At 35.7% G+C, this 16,118-nt stretch overlaps 1 protein-coding gene across 8 annotated transcripts in view; it reads left to right on the top strand.

Annotated features, from left to right (window-relative positions):
- Nucleotides 1–16,118, top strand: part of LOC118743456 (mucin-12) — a 149,515-nt gene that overhangs the window by 15,160 nt on the left and 118,237 nt on the right. The gene's annotated exons all lie outside the window — the stretch shown is intronic.

The raw sequence follows: 16,118 nt of genomic DNA, 5'->3' as shown, positions 1-16,118 counted from the left end.
TCATTTTGTATGTTTTAATTTATTTTTATATGAATTTTTGGGAGCTGTTTACTAGTTGTTAACTACTTAAGCCGAATAGGACCGTCGAGAAAAAAAAATATTTGTATATGCTAGATATATTCTAAATTAAAATTTGTGTTGAAAACCGAAATGAAGCCAACCAGGTGTTTAAAATTGAAATACATATGGGCGATCCCAGTGAAAAGTCCACCGCGAAAAAAAATTAAAGTCCTATATCTAACTTAATAGTAGGCCCACTTGGCTGCTTTTTGTAATACAAATGTACTTATTGGTTATGTGAGCAGAAACATTTTTGCCAAAAGAGGGACTCGTTAGGTGGCGCCAGGGTCGAGATATTTTGAAAAAGCGCATTTATTCTCTGATTTATTTCACATTTGGCATGTTTAGTTGAAACGTAGTAAGATATAGGTTTGCAAAAAATCGAACCGCTGGTGGCGATGATGTCAAAATTAAAAGTACGTTCGACATAAAATGCAGGGCTACTTCCCGTTAAAAATTCTTTCAAGAACAATATTAGCGAAACTTCTACAATGGAAATTTTAGTAACGTAACGCCAGATAACTTTACGTCAGATAATTCAGCTAATTAAACATAGAGCAGAAAAGATTTCTACATTTAAAAGTTTGGAAAATTAACTTTAAACATTTCCAATATTACTACAAGAATTTTATACAAATAGTCTTGCCCGATTCGCAAAGTTTTATAATGTTGTAATCGACTTCTGTTTTTTGTAACGCCACGTCAGCGCGCGTGTTTACCAATACATATCTTTAAATCACTACTACCAACAGTTGTATATTTTTTTTACTGAATAAGGGGCCATTTAATTGCTATGCAAATCTACATAGATAAACCTTTTTGAAATTTTGACTTTTTCAATTTTTTTGTAACATTTTGTGGTACAAGTGTCACGTAACGCCAGATTGGAAATACCCATATATTAGCATGTTTTCACCGTAAATTCGGATCTGCGTAACCGGGCCGGGTCGCTCCAGCAGTATTTTCCAAAAAGTGAGCAACCTCAATTTTATTCGGCGTTTTCTGACTATTATCAATTCGGTGTATATTGTGTTTGATCAAGTTTAAAATATAATTTCCTAAACGATTATTTTTAAAATTGTTCTTTTGCAGTAGTTCTCTCCACCCAATTAACTTTTGATTCATCTATCCTAAAGTCCATGCGACTTTCTTCTAGATGATATCCATATTCAAGTTTTGTGTGTGATCAGAGTAGTTTAGTGTCCGCCTGTCGAAAATGTTTAATTCGTATTACATACATATATTAGTGTTGGTTATCGTTTTTGTTATCGACTTTTTAAAGGCTTTACTGGCATAACGATGATCTTAACACTAGTCCACAGAAAAAATTAGGCCAGTAATGTCTATATATTTCCAACTGTTTTTAAGATAGTTTATGTGTTTCCCTAAAGTGGCCTGTACACGCGTTCAGTTGAATAAATTGTAATCGAAGTTTAGAATTTAGACTGATCATAAGCTATTTTAGCTATATTAGCAGCATGCTGCGACTTCTTGCTAAGCTGGAAAATAGAGCCCGATAAGCGCACTTCTGGTTGAGTTAATATCCTCTATTTTCACATTGATACGTGCCGCTGTACTGTGTAAATATGTACATACATACATATCGGAATAGATTATTTATATTTTTTTACTTCCTGCCTTTCTTCTTTCCTTCCGTTCTTCCTGTTTGCCACAGCCATTTTATGCTTTGAATTACCTGGCTAATTTGGGTGAACACACAAGAGGATGGAGGAGGCAGGCATAGAGAATGGGAGAAGCTGAGTGGTGTGTGTACGAGTGCCAATATATACATACATACTCGTACATACTCGTACATACCTAAGGGAACACTTTGCTGGCATGCAATACGCGGCTGTTGCAACAATTTTTTGTTGCTGTTGCTGTTGCTACCACTTCTTATTCTGCTTCTGCTGCTTCTTCGCCGGCTGTAGATCACATCACGAATCGCTACGTGACCTCACAATGAAGGGAAAATTTTCACAATTAGTTTGTTGTCGGCACAGAGTTCTTCTGTTGCTGGCTGGCCTGTTTGCTTGTTGCCGCTTGTTGCTTGGCGGCTCGGCTCACCCAATCGACTTACCTCCTATTAGATAGGTACCTGAATATACATATCTAAATAGATACATATGTATGTAAGTATGTGTGTACATATATGTACATGTAGTCTTCTGGTGTGCATGTAGAGTAGCAGAATGCCCATCATCATTGCCCGCGTGACGTTGCTGCTTTGTGCCCCTGTGATTTTTTCCGACTGACTATGGTCTGTGAATGGTGCTGCTGCTGCCAACGTCACCGCATCTATAGTTCCATTCCCACCTATTTGCGCGGCGACTTCTTTGAGGCTCATCATTCATCATTCGTGCGGCCCTGTGAACTCTTCACCTCAGTGCTCTTCTTCGATTTGCTGTAACATTTTTCTCTATACTCACTTCTTTGGTAATCTTCAGCGACTTATTTTTTCATCTTTTAGTTTTCTGCAGCGAATTTTAGCTCTTTGAGGTAGTTTCGTGCTGAAAATGTTTTATATTCGCAGCCGTCTGGTTTCTGGCAAGTTTCTTTTGACTCGAGCTTCCCCCCTGTTTGTGAAGCTGCTCGCTGCGAATCGCCTCGGGTGCGCCTTTCTATTGCTTTGCTTTGCTATTCTTGTTTCGCTTATCCGTTTTTGCAGCACATTTTTTGTTGTTGCCTTCTGCTTTTGCTTTATAATCACATATTTATGCATATTTTGAAAGTAATTTTTGCCACCAGCAGCCTGTGCTGGGGCCTTACACTCTCATTGTGCTCCGCAGCCGGCAAACCATTTTCTATTCTACGTCCAGCGCCTAATTTCCGGTGCAAGTCTGATAATAATGATTACCCTGCAGTAATGTGTATTCAATTGCAATTTGTTGTTCCAATTTATGTGTTATTTTGCTTTTCCTTCATCTGTCACTTTTCGTGTTAATCGCATCAAAACTGCTTATGAGAGATTATTTTCATAAGTACAGCTACATATTTCGTCGGAAGGATTATGGACTCGCGCATTTCACGTTTTGTCATAGGAAATGCCTAAATAAAGAACGACCTGTCAGGCGGGTAGACGATGTTATTTTTATGGAATTTTCTCTACTTTCTGTTAGCATAGAACAAGTTGTGTAGCTTTCATTAAAGCTGTGTGTAGGCGTTTGTCACAAGTGACCCCGCCCCCCCCAAAGTCTGATTCTCAAACCTTAATTTATCCTTCAATTCCACTTATTTGTTGCTTAAATCAACACAAATGAAAGTAACAGCTGCTCCTAAATGGCCAGCTTTCCTAACTGAAATGCCCGTTGTTATCTTGAAACTTCCATACACTTTTCTCCAATTTTTTTTTAACAGATAAATTTGCTCTTTTTAAATACATATGTACGTACATATAATTTGTGTTCAAATTTATGCGCTGATAAGCACATTTAACCAAAAGAAAAGTGAGTACTCGCTAAGAAAACTGCAATAAATACAACACGCATGCTGCATCTCTACAGCAGATACTTGCGCAGTTATCGAAAATCAACCACAACAAAATTACAATTAACTTCTTTACTGCGATGTCTGCTGGATTTTGTAACATTAAAAAAAAAGAAATCTTTGATTATTATGAATACATATGTATGTATGTATGTACTTAAGACTTCTTTGAATTATACATATCGCACACCGTCTTCAACAGAGTCACAACTCAAAATTTGGCATTTTTGAGATTATGCGCTAAAAATGTACGCAGAGCTTCTATTTACCTTTCAGCAAAAGCTGGAGCAAATTTTTGTTATAATTTGTTAAAAAAAAACCTAAGGCAAAGTCGCTTTTGCCCATATGATTACCATTAGCTAAGAAATAGTTTTTCGCATTTTTTGACCAACGTATTATTTTGAGTTTTGACTCTTATGAAGACGGTGTGTGATATGTATGTGTGTATGTATGTACGAACATATGCACTTGTATTTTCTGTGCTTTGAAACAGGGCTTCGTGGCAAATGTTTTTTTCTCATCGCTCCATTCTAGGTCCGCTCCGGTATTTTATTTTGCTCCGAGATCTCCGCTCTTGCTCCACTGCCGCTCCCAATAAAAAACTTTTTTATTTATTTATCGAGCCCAAGCCGCCAAAAAATTTAGAAATTTTTTTGAAAATTTGGAATTTTTTTTGAAAATTTGGAAATTTTTTTTAAATTTTCTTTTTGATGCAGAAATGCATCTAGATATATGTATATATAGTTGTATACACTTCTGCATCCAAAAGAGAACTTAAAAAAATTTCCAAGTTAATTAAATAGAATGGAAATTTATTTAACACGGTTGTTTTCAGTGGCAAAAAAAAATAATTGAAGTAATTTTATTAACTGAACATTTTTTTTTAATTTTTATTGAGCATGAGGCCGTTATTATTGAAATTTTTTTTGTAAAAACAACAATAAAAATATTTCAAAATAAATTGTTGCTTCTTAGGCCAGAAAATAACAAAAACAAAACATTGAAAATTTTTTAAGGAGCTAAGGAGCAAATTATTATTTTTTTAACTCTTTACTGCAGCTCCGCTCCAGTAAAAACCTTTGCGTTTGAAATATCTCAAAATATTTATAAGTCTCTATTTGTTCATCTAGTTTGTAATTCGTAATATGGAGTCAAATATTAAATTCTTGCTAATTTGTTAAAAAAAAAAACGATTAAAAATTGCTTAATCGACGATTTTAATCGGGCCATTCATTGCAAGGTTACCTGGAGTTTGAAGTTTTTTTTTATTGGAAAACCAAACCAAAATTAACCAAATCTATGCTCTATCTTTTGGTGATATTACTGACTTCCGGTTTCCGCCGGATAAGCATTATTTTAACTGGAAGCCCATTCTAGAAAAAAGATTCCGACAAAAGTTATGTATTTTTGACCGCAAAATCCGAATCTGTGGTGAAAAATGTATGCGCTATTTAAAAAAAAAATTTACTTTCGGTCAGTATAACCCAATTCCGGTAAAAAGCGGAATACAATCAAAGGATAGAGCATCCCTGATTTGGTAGGTCATATTTTTGCGTTTTTCAATAAAAAAACATTTCCCTCCATTTTTAGAAGGGGTATACAGGTGGTCTAGCATACCCTGTATACAGTCACTCACAAAAGTATTTTACATTGATTTTTGGACAATATTTAAAAGGTTTTTCATGGTAATAAATAAAATAATAATTTATAAATTCATTCTTCAACAAAACCATGTAAATCAAATAAAAACATAAAAATAAAAGAGTCAAACAAATTTTCATCAAAATATCAAACGTTTTAAACATAATTTTTCGGAAGAAATTGGTTATATGTAAAGAAATTTCTTCCTGAAGAATGAGAGGTTGGGATTGCCTGAATATGACAAAATTCGCGGAGTACTCGATAAGTATTAGGTATTTTTAAGAAAATTTTAGATTTTAGATCATGAGGTTCTTCCACAAAAAAGCGATATACTAACCTCACCCATCGCTGTCATCTAGTTGCACAATAGGCGGTTAGCCAGCTATTCGCCCAGCGGGTATTCTAATTCGTTGCAATATCTTTATGTCGTTGTAAAGCGTCATCGTTCCATCGACTGTGGTGCATATTCGTATTGCCGGTCCTGCTCCCGCATGATGCAACGCAAATATTTTTCGAATTCCTCGAAAAACAAATTTAGTGGCCCTAAATAGCCTCTTAAGAGACACCTAAGGCAAGTTTTTAACGTCCGAGAAAATGGTGCGACGTCACGCTGGCTGACCCACCCACTAAAATTTCGTCGAATACTGATAAACATTTTTTAGTGCCATCAAAATCTGTTTAGGTGCTCACTTAGTGTCCGAAAAATTCGGAAATTCTTTCCCAATCCTTAATATTTATCACTGTTCGACTAAAATTTAAAAAACACAATTTTGCGATTTTCTTGGAGTACCTTAGATAATTTTTGTGTCCTTGAAAAGCACCGATGTAATTCCTCAATAAAATTTATAAGTGTTTAGCTAAAATTTCAAAAGTGGCCAGGTTGACGGACGCCATCTATGTGTATGTATATTTGTGAGCTTCTGTTTTGTAGGTGAACATGTTGAAAACTGCTATAGTTTGGCTCAAAGGATTTATTAACTGCAACATCTTTTTCAACACCTGTTTGGAGACAAAACCAATTTGATATTTACAAACTGGGATGATACATACCTACATACATACATATGTATGTATGTACATATACATATGTTCTCTTTAGAGTTCCAAAGTAAACCAAAACTGCGCTATTTTCTAAAATCTCAACTTCAAAATTGTAATGAGTCTTGTGCGGGGGGTGGCGTTATTGTGACCCTCTCAGTTTCCATTTCCGCCCAACAATCCTCACTTGAAAGCAGCGTCAAGCACAAATCTACGTACTTTTACCACAACACACACTCTCTTGTATTTCCGTTTCATGCAGCAATTTCCTTCAACTGCGCCTGGTTGATTGCTGTGTGCAGCGGTTGGCGCTTCACACTTTCTTCACACACAACAAAAACAACAGCAGCATAGCGGCAGCAACAACCATAGAGATGCAGATAGTGGCAGCGGTGCCTGCCTCTCTTTCAGCACCCGTCCTTCTCCACCTTCCATTCAACGCTGTCGTACGCAGTTTAGCAATTGCACAGCGTGGAGGGGAGTCGACAGGGGCGAGGGATTGCCAAACTCGCCGCGCGCACGCACGCACGAGATGATTTATTATGTGTGAAGTTGGCGATGATTGAATTTTATTCCGCTTTTGCTTTAGTTTGCTTCACTTTGAGACATACATACATACATACATAGTTCTTCAGTTATGATGCTGGGGCTGATGTGGCTGAGTTTGGGTCTGTGGCTGAGGCTGAGGCTGAGGCTGATGAGCTCCACCAGCAATGTACTTTGACGTTTGTTATTGTTGTTTTCGCTTACAATTGTTCACAAGCACATCTACATAAATGTTGGTTTTTTTTTGTTCGTCAACTATTTTGCTTTTATATTTTAATGTACGATGTAGATACATATGTACATAGTGTATGTTATTACCCTTTTGTTATGTTTTATCACATCTTCCGTTGCTCTTGTGATTCTCTTCTATGTTGATTTGTTTCTTCAGCCGCCTCTTTCTCTCTGCACGTTGCAAAGTTTATCTCAAGGGGTCATTTACATTCAGCCATTGTCTTTGCGTCAATTTTCCACTTCTTTTTACACGCCTTTGTTGCTTTTCTTTCTAAATATTCCATCCGGCCAATTTCAACACTCAGCAATACACAACGCTTTTTATGCAATTTTCCACGGTCTTCGATACACATTCACTCTGCACACTTTTCTTTGGAGACTTATCTATACATTCTGCATTCTCCCTTTGCCTTATGTCCCTAATTTTTTCCGGCTTTTGTTGTTGTTCCTATTTGTTAACTAAAGTAGAACTGGTAATTGTTATTGTCAGCTCACCTGTGAATTGTGCGTTTTTACATTACTTTTACATACATACGTATGTATGCTTTTATGAAAATACATACATATGTGCGTCTTTGTGTGGAGTGCATGCATACATTTCTTGAGCCTCACTGTGAAATACATACTTACATACATTGCTCTTAGCCATCACACCGCATAAATAAACGCTTGTTCGTTGAACTTTAATTGATTTTGACAAGTGCGTTTCAGTTATTCTCTTTTTCAGCTGTTTTTTTTTTTTGTTTTCAAGTGTCATCTTGGCAGCTGCTGTCGATTTGATCAAATTACACACTTTGCTTGTGCCTGAGTGCAGTTTTTAGTAGGTGAAAATATGTAGGTATTAACCTCTGCTGTTCGCGAGCTTAAAAACTCCAAAAATGGAAATTGATGGAATTCGACAGCATAAACAATGCATTAAGTTCACTTTGCTTTCCACTTCGCACTTCAACTGTCATTTCGAGTTGCTCGTAAGTTGAATCTTTCTGCCTCCATTGACGCCTCCGTGTTGCCACAAATATATATTTACTGTCTATTTTTATCTCTTTACGACCTTCCACGCTCGCATTGCTGACCAAGCACTAGTTAGTTGGCGTTAGTTTCAGAGACCTTCTGTACACCACATACATATGTACATTCATATTTACATACATCATTTTTTGTTCACGTAAAAATGTGTCTACCTTTTTACAAAGCAGCGCTTTGCTACTCATTTTGATTTGCATTTCATGGCTTTTTGTTTACTTCATGTCTTTTTCAATTAGCTTTTATATCATTTTGTTGGTCATTGAAAATTTGTGATTTTATGCCTCCGACACAGACGCACACACACACGACAAAGAGTGGACAAGGAGGGGAGTTAAATATTTTTACTTTCATTTATTGTTGAAAATAGTGGTGTGAGGAGTAATGAATGTCCTTCCACCTTCTTCATTTTGTTTAAGGTGTTTTCTGTGCAAAATTTTCTTGTTGTTTTTTGTTTTTTTAGAATACAATTTCTGGGATAATGGTAATCTTTCGAAAGTGACTTTTTCACATATCCTCCCAAAATGGTGCAAAAACTTCCCTGCGTATCAAAATGCTATTCCAGTTTTAATTAATTCAAGAAAAAATTTTAAAAGTATCGTTTAAAAATCGCGCTTGAGCTGCACTGTGAAAGACTAGCCATCTTCTTTTGCCCAATGGAATGTTCGTTGAAATTTAGTGAACACTGGAAGTGCTGAGTTAGGCCCTTTTTGCATACCGATACTAGATATGTCGACCTGTGCCCAGGAATCCAACCATATTCCGCGCCTTTGAGCTGAATAAATATTCTTATCAAACAAAGATTGGCAGGCAGGCTTCTTTACAAGCGCAAAATTTGTTAGAAGCCATTGGCACCCAAAAAATTTAACAGTCCGCACGATATGTCTGATGTTAACGCATGGCTTTTGTACTAACGAATTTGTTGAAAATGTCGCAAAGGCTGAACGTTTAACCTTCTAAGGTATCCCGATATTAATTGTGGCAGAGTTAAACGGGCCTACGACATCAATTGAAGCTCCTCGTCAGAAATGGGTGATGGTTGAACTCCGATGACGGCATTTACGAGAAGCGAGTTAGTAAAGACGGTGATTGTCTTTCGAGATTATTGCCTGTCTGTACAATGTCTGGTCGAGTGGTTGTGAGATGTAGTAAGTCTGGATATCGTTCGTGAATAGATATATTGATATCCTCAGTGCATGTGATGATTTGATAGAGAAAGAGAAAGGCTCCTTTCTGTAGCGAGAAAGATCGGAGAGACCTGTTTATTTTGAAACGCGCGTCATTAATGCCATAGCCGCACGCCAATATCGAGTACTCGTCAAAGTATGAGGATCAGTGAAACTGCCTCTGATGACTGAGGAAGCAGCTTCAAGATGTGAAAGTTAAATAAGTGCGTAGGGCGGATTTCTATGTAACATTCACGAATAGATTATGCAATATTCAGTGGAGTAGTCTATGCTTAGTACGTTGAGAATGGCGATAACTCGTAATTACGTCCAATTCACATTAGTGGTATTCACCAAAGTGAGCAAGTGGTCTGGCATTGTTGACAACAGTCGTTGCTTGATCTGATATGCTATTTTGCTAGATTGCCGGGTTACTTGCTCACTTTGGTGAATACCACTATTATTTTACATATTACTAAATTCGACTAGACATTTTTGCCAACAAAGTATATGCATTTGAGTTTTTATTATACTTTTTTTTATTGGTTACCGCACCAAATTAAGAATAAATAAATGAGGTAATCAAATTTATTAATTTTAAATTAGAACTTATTATCTACAAAAACATTGAATCAAAAAAAAGATTTAGTATGGCGATAAGTGCAGTGTAGTAAACTTTTAAATACGCATGTACATATACATACATATATGTATTTATATAAATGTTTACTACGTCAAGCATGTAATTAAAATGTAATTGCAGTACTACTTACGTGTCCCTCGAGTCCAATTTCGGCTCCTAGTGGCATTCCATGTTATTGCAGCGGATGCACCAAATTTGTACTATTGTCAGATATGCCAGCAAAGCAAAGAGGCCCTTTGAGACCAACAAATGCAGACCAACAAGGCATTCTCTATGCTGCTAAAATACAATAGAGCATAACTTACGACGCGCGCTTGTGTACACTCTAAAAAATCTGTTTAAAAATGCGACTATAAATCGAGTATATTTTTGTATATTTTTAAAATTTTTTGGTAAATTTACACGATGGAAATGTATTTTTCTCGTTTCCACATTTTCGTGTGTCAAAATCCTTTTTGTTAGCGGCTTTACACAATTCTACGGTGGAAATTAGACAACAGATGTGTATTTTGTTGCTTGTACACACTTTTGTAGTAAATTTACGCACACCACAACAGCTATATCACACTCTAAAAAGTCCGAAATTTAAACAAACTATTCGTTGAATAATCGAGCATATAATTTCGCGAATAATATGGTAGGAAATCAGTAACCTAGTACCTTTTAGGTAGGAAATCTACACAATTTTTTTTTAGAGTGTATGTGCCGTAGAAACACAAAGTTTGCGTATTCAAAAAAATTTTCTTCATTTGTCTACCCAGTTGGGAATGAATGTCTAATATTGCCGCTATATTTGTATTTGCCTTCCATTCTCGTACATCCACCGCAAAGTTAACAGCCATTCACGGCGGGCGCACATTACTTATGCATTTTCTGCACTGACTTGGCTTATAATTTCAACTTATAACTCAAAACTTCGACTCGTCTCGCTGCTGCGCTTAGCGAAATGGTGACAGGTTGACCTGAACCGCCTAGAAAAGGGGCCAACACGTTCACACTTTAGCTTCCTTAAATATTCCGCTAGACCAGACACCGTAATCGTTGTATGCATTTCTTCGTCTACTTCTACTTAAATCACGAATCGAACTCCACTTATTCTAGCCATCAAACTTCGATTGTGTCGAATAACGGTACATCAACTTGCTAAGTTATGAATTATTATCATTTACGTTAATACCTAACTTTGTGTTTTTTTTTTGTTTGTTTGTTTGTTGTGCTATTCTTTGAATTGCCCACCTTTTTTAACAGTGTGCTCCAGAATGGTACATTTCTACATACATAGCTGATTTTTAATTATACATATTTTTTCCTGTTTCGGAGAATTTAAAAACACAATCTATTGACATAACTAGATTTGAGATTTCCAGATATTGCCGAAGCTAGAAGGGTATTGCTTTATGGTGTAAAACGCGACTTTGCTTCTCATGGCCTCGTAATTCCGAAACACTGTAAGCAGCTCCTGAAGATATAACAAAAGCCATTATATTGAATTTGAATGCACCCCTGAGTCGTAAAGTATTTTTTTTCACGCAATTTTGAAAATTTTGCCTACCGTTTGGCGTTTTTAACCGACTCCAACAAAGGAGGTGGTTATAAATTCGTCGGAATATTTTTATTTTTAACCGACTTCACAAAAAGGAAGAGGTTATCAGTTCAACGGAGTATTTTTTTTATGTATGTTACCGCAAAACTTTGGACCACGTTAACCGATTTTTATAATTCTGCTTTCACCGGAAAGGTGGTATCTAATTTTATTTAGATCCAGTAAGGCCGTGGTTACGCCACCAATTTCGATTGGCCATCACCGTGCAATTGTTGTTGTACACAGCACGGAGTGAGAGAATTTTCGAAATCGAACATCCAGCACGATTTATTTGCTGGGTGAACCGAACAGCCAGCACACGCCAATTTTTCAGGGTGGCAATACGCTATTTTGAGAAAAAGTATTAGTATTAAATATTTTTTTTTTATTATTATAAAGTAGATGTTAAAAAAAAATATTATTATAAAAATTAAATATTAAAGAAAGAAAAAATATTAAGTTGATCTTCCATTTTTCATTTTGCGACTTCAATTTTGATGCATTTTTAGTTGCATTTTTACTTCAGTGCAGCCATTCTTAAGAAGCAACCCTGTGCTCGCCAATCAGCAAACAGAGCGTAACCACTTCTCACCAATCACCGAAATCTTTTTCTTTCGATTGCCAATTAAAACTGGTGGCATAACCACGGCCTAATTGGATCGTGAAGAAATTTACGATAATCTTAAATTTTTATATGAGAATTGAAGTCGGTTTTGTTTTTTTTTTTTGCTTAAAAATTGCTTGTTGCATTTTTCGTCATATCTTCGGCATTTTTACAGTCGGATCTTAAATAATAATATACCGGTGTTCTTGTCTCGAGCAGACGATTTCTTTGTTTTCCATTTTGTTTTGTTTTTATTTTTGTTTTCTTAATGACAGTAAATTAAAGCTCACCAGAAATCATAAAACTTTTGCTAAGGAAGTATTTCTATTACTCCAGTAGAACGATTTAAAAAATATTTTATCGCCGCTGTAGGTTTCACCTAAAAAAATTAAAAAGTCGGTACGTAAAAAAATTTGTTTTTTCCAAATTTCCTGGCAAAAATACTTTCGTTTGCTGGTGGTATGGTCGAGTTTACATACAAGCCATCGTTGTTCGCTGTAAAAATGAATATTACGCAATTTATGCATGAATTTAATTTAATTCAAACAGAATTTGAAAAAAGCTAAACCTAAAAAATTAAATAGTTTAAATTTAGTTTTCAAAGCCAATATCGCTGGGCATTATTTCGGTAATCAGTTTCGTGGAAAATGAATTTTTCTTGGTGAATTACGAAGTACATTCAAAGCTGATTGCATCCCACACGCTTCAAAGGTTTTTAAATGCAACGGTTTAAAATACACATAAACATTTCTGTATACAACTTATTTTGTACAGAAATGCATATAAAGTAAGAATCAAAAATAGCACTGAAAAATCAACAGAAAGAAAAGCATTCATATACAACATACATATGTAGTACATACATACATACTACCATGTACATAGATGCAAATGTATGTAGGTCACAACGAAACCGTGAAAGTGCATTTATAATTGTCGATTGGCTGCAAATGCGAGTGCAGCGGAGTTTATTGCCGTTTGCCGCGCATATCGCTTACGCTACCATATATGTACATATATATACATACATTCATACATATGTATGTACATAGTGGTGCTATCAGCAGCAGTTATGACAACCGCTACTTTTGTGATAAAAGCTCAATAATTCACACAAAATAGTTTTTTGTTATATTTTTTGTTTTGTTTTGTTTTTTTTTTGTCCCAAAAATGATGAAAAGGCAACGCCGAAATCAGAAACGCACTTTGCCATTAAACACAATTAAGCATATTTTACGACCGGCAATTATAATTACTAAATGCACTCTAAACCATATTCTTGCTAACCAACAATCATCAGCCGAAGAACAAACAGACGCATCGCAGCCATAATAATTATTCATATGGCGGGCGGGCGGACGGTTGTTTTGACTAAACATTTCCGAGTGCATTGCACTTTGGTACATTTTTATTTATTTTTTTTTTTGGTTTTGTTCGAGCTTTTGGATCTTTGTTTTTGTCTCGGTTAACTTATTTTACATAGTTAATAAGTTGTGTAAATGACACTATTATGAAATATTTAATAATTAAGACTGCGCATACTTTTTTATTTATTGCTGAAAATTTGCTTTTAACTCTACACAAATAAGCGACTGTAAATTATTTTTGCGTGCGATATATTTGCATTTCTGTACTAGGGCTTCGAACTAGCGAGGTAGAAAAAACACAAAACAGTAAATAATTTACACCTCTCTGAGCCTTATACCCTTTTTCGTAATTTTTCTTTTTTGGAAAGTGGTCCTCGCCCACTATATTTGTATATGAAAAATCGCTTCACCAATCTGTACCAAATTTGGTGAACACATTGCGCCTGACCTTTTTAAACACAGTCTTGAATGTTTGAAATCGGACAATCTAGAACTATAGCTTTTGAATTTTCGAAAATTACCTTTTTTTTACTTATAACTCTTTCTTCTTGGTTTCTTCAATAGATTTCAAACAATTTGATGAATAATTTATTTTGATGCGTTCAATTTAGCCCAGGGAGCTATTATACCAGTAAGCACGACAACCAACCAGGTTTCTAGAATAACGGATTCTTTAGGGGGTGAAAACTTCAATTAAATTTTAAGTTGGGAATTTTTCAATTCAGAAAATTGATCTTACGATTCGTGTAAAGATTGTTTTCCTTAAGAAAAAAAAAATTTACTACATATCGATACCTGAGCGCAAGATTGACCTATTTCGGCAGCCTTCTCGAAAACTCCCTATTTCAGAAAACTTTTCAAGAACGCCCTATCTCAGAATTCGTTTCAAAAACGCCCTATCACAGCACATTTTCAGTGTACTTTCAGCTGAGATAGGGCGTTCTTCAACCGAATTCTGAGATGGTTACCAGTCGCGCTACACTTCCGCAGGGCCTGGGTTCAAGTCCGGTTCAACCCAACATCAAAAAAAAATAAAGTTTTTTGGCAAACCTCCGAATGTATTTCTGCCATGAAAAACAGCTTCTCATAAAAACACAATAGCCGTTCTGATTCGGCCTCCCCCCCCTAAATTTCATTCTGGCTACGCCGATGTACATATGTATGCACATATACACTACCCTCGTTGTATACATTTCAAATCTGTGGTGTCATATCTGTCAGACAAATGATTAATTTATGTATTTGCTCTTTCTTGTCTTTACAGAATTAATGATTAATTTCGGTGCCCGAAAACAGTAGAGCAAAATAACAAAAACAAAAAAGAAATGCGCAAAATAGCAAAGCATCAACGAAACCCAAACGATTCCAAAAAATTAATCTAAACGAAAATTCGAACCAACTACAAATAAAAAGGAATACAGAAGATAATAAAACATAACATAACAGCAATTGCGGCTTTAGAGATTGTACTCACACTGCCGAAGAAAGCATCAGTAGAAAATATTAAAAGAACAACAATTAAAAAGCTGACGAAACGTAGCAGAAATAAGAAAAAAGTGATTGAATTCAAAAAAAAAAAAATACATAAAAATGTCGAAACGTCAAAATAATTCTTCAAGTTGTTTGCCGCGGCTTTTGATACGCGTGATCTTTAGCGAAGAAAACATCAGCGGTTGAGCTAGTCGTTCCTAACGTAAAGTAACTGAAAGTCAAAGTGGCTGATCGTAATTGATGTGTCAATGTAACAGTGGCGAGATCGATCTACCAATGACAAAATCAAAAGAAGCAGCAATTAGTGATTAGAGGACAACAAAGTCTAAAAGTGTTAACAATTAGTGGCAATTATCGTAATTGTTGAGTATTCTCAAAAAGCCGAAATAAAATAAAAGAGTTGTTATATTTTGAGCTAAGTGATCTTGGAGAAGTGAATTTATCAACATGGATTTGAGCTTGGAACGCGATAGTTCCGCGCTGGGCAGTCTTTTCCAGCAGATCATCAATGATTTGAAGGTAAGCAACAAATACATACATAGCATGTGTGTACTAAGTATTTATGTATATGGATTTGTAAATATCAAGTTCATTCTAGAAAAGCCTTGCTTTTTCCGTACGATTCATACTATTGGACAAAAAAAAAAAATTATTTCTGCACAGAATTATTCCTGGTCTCTAACATTTTTAAAATTTTGAAAAGAGCTTCTTGCCGTTGAAAATACATATATTCAAAATAATGTTGCAGAGCTGGCCTTTGAGCCCAAAAACATAAATAAATTAAGCTCAGTGAAACGATATGACTTATCAACCAAAGCTGTAAGGTACTTTGTTGCATCGTTTTTTATACCCGAGCGCACTTGTGCACTAGGGTATTATAACTTTGTTCACATAACGGTTGTTTGTAACAGGCAAAACGAATCGAGATCGATATAGACAAATGTATACATAAATGATCAGAATGAAAAGAGAAATCGATTAAGCGGCGACTGTCTGTCCGTCCGTCCGTCCGTCCGTCCGCCTGTACACACGATAACTCGAGTAAAAATTGAGATATCTTAACGAAACTTTGTACGTGCACTTCTTTCGGGCGTACGCCGGGTGGTATTGAAAATGGGCAAAATCGGACAATAACCACGCCTACCTCCCATATAACGGTAATTTTCAGAAATACGAAAACTGCGATATTTTAATAACTACTGCAGATTATTCACTCAAAATTGATATTTACAATAATTTT

Source organism: Rhagoletis pomonella, unplaced genomic scaffold, assembly GCF_013731165.1.
Source record: "Rhagoletis pomonella isolate Grant_MI unplaced genomic scaffold, Rhpom_1.0 Rhpom_scaffold_00007, whole genome shotgun sequence".
NCBI lineage: Eukaryota > Metazoa > Arthropoda > Insecta > Diptera > Tephritidae > Rhagoletis > Rhagoletis pomonella.
Note: the sequence above shows the minus strand (reverse complement) of the source record. Positions and strands in the feature narration are given on the sequence as shown.